The following is a 6,000-nucleotide window of genomic DNA, read 5'->3' as shown; positions in this document are numbered from 1 at the left end:
ACATGATCCCATCAATCTTTATCTTCCGGTTTTATTACTTCATTTTTGAGGAACTCACATTTTATATTTAGTTTTTTAGATTGTACTTATTATCCTTCTCTCTTCTTATTTGTAAATATACCACCAAAAATAATTATCTGCATACACTATCACTGATGATTCATATGCTTTCCAAAAGTTTCCAACTTTTCCAACTTTTCTTTATGATTTTGTATTTAAATATAAATGTTCATGATTTTTATGAGAAAACTGGGGTTTTGGCCTTTGCAGACCATTTACATCTAAAGAGCCTATAACACACTACAGGAAAGGGAAAACCCAAAAAACCCTTAACAGCATATGACTAAATGCCTGCATATCTAATCCCCATCACCTGTGTTTCACCCCCAAAAACATAATAGGGCCCCTTTAAGAATCAACCCTTTTGCAGAAACTAGAGACAATAAACTGTTTTCTGTATTGAATTTCCATTTTGAAAATGTCTTAACATCATAATTAAAAGTTAGATTCAAGTGTGCTAGACATTTTCTGAAATTGATACTGATACAGTGATTATTGTTGCAAGAGAAACACTTTTCCTTGCTGATTTCCCTCAGGATTGTTATGATGATCACACTCAGTAAAAGTTGATCGAGGAGTTACTGTGTAAATTGATTCTGATGTGTTGAATTCTTGCTCTTCTACCTGCTGGTGTAGAATAAAAATGTGGCCACATTGAACCAAACAAGTGTTGTAATAAGAGCTTACTGAAATCCTCAGCTGATAGGACAATTGTATAGAAAGCTTTACCTAAAGTGTACATTACTTTATAAAGAACTCTATTACAGTATGCACTGTTACTCTGACAACTGTTTACTCTGGCAATTGTAGTCAGTTATTATTGTAAGGTATGGTAGGAAACACTTCTCAGTAGGGCTCCACGATATCAGGAAAACTTGCAATATGTGACAACACATATATATTGAAGTTGAATATTGCGATCACGATATCACTTGCGATATTTAAACAAACACTTAAAATACATTGTTAATGACTTTCTGCCCTGGATTCATTGCCAACATAACCCCAGACATTAGACTATGCAGAAACTGAAACCATTAAAAACATTAATTCCAATCCAACAATATATAAAACATTTTTTTTTGTTATATAGTTTAAATATTATTAAAACACTTCTTAAGTCTCCACTTTACATTTCTGGCCATCTGTTCTAGACTAGAGAATCACAGAGCTGCCTGCACACATGAATATATATATTTATATATATTTTTTTCCTTTAAACATAATAATTTGATTTTTTGAGTGCACCGGAACCACCCTTTTTCCTCAGGAGAAATATATTTTGCGGTTAACACAAGAGGACGTACACACTGGTTTTTCTACGTGCTCAAGTCCAATGTTGTCAATGTACAACTGCGATCATTCGGCACTACGGCTGTGCCCGTAGTAAAAAACAGTTCAACTTTTTAAATCGGCCGGTGACTGGGGCGTCTCTCTCTACTTCATCAGAATTCAGAATATGAATTAATAACAAAGTGTTGTGTGTGGAGCTCGGAGTCGTTATACTGTAGCAGCATTTATGGTTTTAGCCGCGGCTCAGAGGCTGCCTCCTGTTTCCTCTGGTGGTTGCCGCAAGTGTTCGTCATGACTAATTGGAAAACCCGTTATAAAATGTAATCTTTCTTGAAACAAACATACTTCCCAATAACAGAAGAGCTGTCTTTTATTATTCTCTCTCCCTTTAGCCTTCACTATGTTCCGCTAACATGGGCTTTACCGGCTCGGCCAATAGCCTTACTTCTATATGGGGGGACGGGACATCTAGAGCACTAAGGCTTCATCTGATTGGTCAAATATATTAACAAGAAGAGCATGAATGCTTGGCACATGGTATAGGCTATCATTTCACGCAGTTCGAGCAGTCTTTGCGATGAGTCTATCACAAATGTTGATATCGCGATAACGATGAATTAATTGTGCAGCCCTTCTTCTCAGCTGCAGCTTCAAAATAAAACAGTGTTGAAACATTGGAGAGAAGAAACCTCACGTTGAGTTTCTGAGATCTGAGTGAGTGGAGGCTTCTTTCTTTTTTGAAGTCACAAACTGGTATCAGGATCGCTCTTTGTCTCAAATCCACAGTGTGACAGCTAGCAATAAAGACTCTGTTCATCAAGACTTTTTTCTCCAGTGATGCGTGGAGGCGTGTGAAGGCCTTCAGATTTTCTCTGCCGAAATTATGCACATACTGTAGCAGCAATTGTGCAGTGATGGAAATGATTATACTTCTTGATAAATTCCTATCTTAAGAAAAATATAGACCCATGTAAAATGTCACCAACATTTGCATGATTATGATTCTCACATTGATGATGTATAATTTTAAATTGTTGTACTTCATAGCAGAAACGGATTGATTGACATTTTTATTCCATAGGTGTCATTTCAAGCAACAGTCACTGTAGTTTCTCCAATTTAAAGATTTGCTGCGCTTCATACAGTAGAAATAGCTTTCTGTGATACCTAGTGTTTGAGGATGATGATGTAATGATGATGATGATGATGGATTAAAACTCCTGGGAAAGAATTCTTCCTTATCGACTAATTAGGTTAGATTATATTTACTTTATCGATCCCAATTTGGGAAAGTGTTGTGTCTCAGCAGCATGTAAACAAGTCGTTGAACTACAAATTAAATGAACATAACATAACAGTTAAAAAATATGTATTTGCCTTAAAAGATCAAGTGGTTTCTTTTTTTTTAACTTAACCCCTGTCAGCTTTCCAATGGGCTACCTGCGCCTGGTGCTTAGGACACATTAAAGGTCCCATGTCATGCTTTTCCGGTTATTACCCGTCCCCTTGTGTGTTATGTAGCTTTGTCTGCATGTAAACGGTCTGCAGAGTCACAAACCCTCAAAGTACACCCTGTAGCGAGTAAAATTCTAACAAAGAAAATACCTGTCTATGCTGCCCCAGAACACCTCGTTGGAGATTTTTAGATTCTTCCGGGTACCAAGTGACGTAACGACGACCCAAATGGACCTATTGGTCCAAATGGACCAATCCGTGGAGCTCCTCACACACCAGGATCCCTTGGCGCCACTATCAAACGCAGTGGGGGGACCTTTAGCGTTGAGCATAGAGCTCCCTGAACGTTGGTAATAGACGAGTTGGGATCGCGGAGAAACACTCACTCAGCCGTATCTTTTCTCAGCCGCGATACTACGCGGAGTTTCGCCGGCACACTTAGCTTTATCTTTTCTCAGCCGCAGCTGCGTGGATCTCCACTCACAGTTCGCCACACACTCACGTGTGTGTGCTCAGGCTGAGTTTCCCCGTGTCTCGCTGTCTCGCAGACCCCACGCAGCAACCAGGAAACTACACCAGTAATCAACCTCACACTGTCCGCTCCTCGAGCCTCAAAGGGCGGAGCAGCGAGCCCCGCAACGTCCCGCTAACACGGCACCCAGACCCCACGCAGCATTCTCATCTGTTTGTCATTACTGGTGTCATTTTCTGGTTGCTAACAAACGCCATTGTAACACATAAACACACATCAGAGCACAGTGGGTTCATAGGGAGGGGGGGGGGGCAGGAGCTCCAACAAGCCATGTAGGACAGAGAGTACACATACTATACAGAGATGCTGTATGAGAAACCAATGTGAGTTTTGAAAATTGAACAATGTAAATCTATTCTAGTATACCTCAACAATGGAATTATGATCAGTAGAAATGGCCATGACATGGGACCTTTAAAGTAATGTCCTAAAAAAGGAAGTAATTTTCTCTTTGACAAACATATTTTCCTCAAAGCTAAGAAAAACTACCAAAAACAATGGTCCAGGATGCAACAACAAAATGTAGAGTTCCTCTTGCCACTTTGTGTGGTCTTCAGAAAATAAATGCGTGCAGAGAACATATATCTGGGGTTGGAGCCACACGTCAAGTGAATTGATAATGGACCAGTAATGCCTGCGCCATTGCGAGGTTGTCCGCCTCCCTAAATACCGCTAGAGCCATTCGATCACTATCTAGCACAAGGAACGGGGAGCTGTGTCAAATGGCAGCTGTTAATCTGCTGAAAGGTGGGAAAACCTCACGCCATGCGGGCCCTTAGTGAAGGAAAAGGCGGAACAATTGGCAGCACTCAAGTAAATACAAAATCTGTCTGTATAGTTACTTTGTATTCATGTAATATTAATAAAATGTTCAATTCGGTCAAGCTATCGGCATTAGAAATACAGAAAAATATATTTATTTGGTAACACCAATCAATGAATCAGTACTAATATACTAATCAATTTCCAAAAGAAGTGATCATAACAAGGAGTTACCACTTCACTTTTGGTTATTGCAAAATCCAAGGCAATTCTGATACTGTTGAAGATAAATATTTGCATGATAGTCGATGGCAATACCAGTGTTCATTTTGATGGTGTGGTTTCTTTGTAGTTTCTTGCCATTATATGCCAGGGAAACAACAAAAGCATTATTTAAAATACATAAAAACTAGGCTCACCTGATGCTACTATGGCTGAATACAGATTGGCACATAGATACAGTATAACGCCATTTGTGGCAAAAACAAATTAAAGTGACGGTCAAAAACTATACAGTACATTGAATGCTTTCCTATCAGAACAGTGTCAACATGTTTCAGGCTAGAATAGCTGAGTTAATGTTCTGAATAAGCAGATCAGTGACAGATCGCTCATTTGAGTGTACTAATTGTATTGCAGATTTTTGTCTTGCAGATGAAAAAACAAGGTACAACCCCCACATGACCTACACCATGAACAAAGAGCAGCATGAATAGTGAAAACCATTCTTATATATGCATCCTTTTAAGTGTCTTATCACTCAGTTTCTTTCTTTTGCTGGGAAGATAGTGGCAGCCTCTTCTAAGCTCTGCAGTCCTTGTGCACAGCTTAGCCCCGCTCTCTCTATTCGTTTTCCTCCGGGCAGCTTTCCTCCACCGTCCTATTGATCTGCTGTGCAGCATCAACATGCTGGAGTGTCAATTAGAGAGCCCCTCCTGCCCATCTGTGAGAGCACGGCGAAAGCACATCTCCTTGGCTCCGGCATCGAGCAGCTGCTCAGGTCTCAAAAGATGAAGAGGGGAATAATCTGCTGAAAATAAATATACATTTTTATTTCAGATGTCCTTGTTTGTATTTATAATGTCCCTTTTGCAATACTGATTGGACTGTAAAAGACTTGGACTGGAGCTGCAACATTTCTAACGAGGAAGTGCTTTCACATTGTGTGTTTCAAGATGTAGGGGCTGGTCTGGAAAACACATTGTTTTTTCAAGGAGAGCATATCAGTATTACTATTTCAGGTTAAGTGCATTTGGTCTGGTTTAAGTGGATTAAAAGCAAATCCAATACATATTTCTTAGTGAACAAATATTCTGTTTGTATTACTCTTAACACACTATTTCCCTTCTGTTAAAACACAAAGTTGTCCTTAGGCCTCCTTCAAACATTTTTGCATGTTGCAACACTTTCTTAAATATCAAAAAAGGTCTGTACACTTCAAATATAGTCATGGTGACAGATGTGTAGGCGAAGCGAGCAAACAAGATGTAAGCAAACGCCCACAATATGTCTCCTTCTGCACATTAAAATGTTCTTATTTAATAATAATTCAGTCGAGAATACTTAATTAAATCTCCATTATTAAAGTTGCAAAATGGTCACCTTTAATGTGCATAAAAAAAGTATAATTGTAAGTGGTCAGGTTTTTGGCTTATCAGGATAAAGGTGTTACTGCATATGTTGCTGCTGCTGTAGCTTACGTATGTACACTCTTATTTGCCTGAAGGTTACTGTATGGCCTTTTGAAATGAATGCATAGTCCATTCAGAAACTTAATACGCCGCACCTGAGGAAAGGTTGTTCTCCTGATACAAATCTCAGTAATTCTCGCAGCTCTCTTTGACATTTTGTTGTTGCTTATTTTCCGTGTGTAGGTCTGTGTTGTACATGCTTATTGA

The sequence above is a fragment of the Trematomus bernacchii genome, unplaced genomic scaffold (genome assembly GCF_902827165.1).
Source record: "Trematomus bernacchii unplaced genomic scaffold, fTreBer1.1, whole genome shotgun sequence".
In the NCBI taxonomy this organism is placed as follows: Eukaryota; Metazoa; Chordata; class Actinopteri; order Perciformes; family Nototheniidae; genus Trematomus; species Trematomus bernacchii.
Note: the sequence above shows the minus strand (reverse complement) of the source record.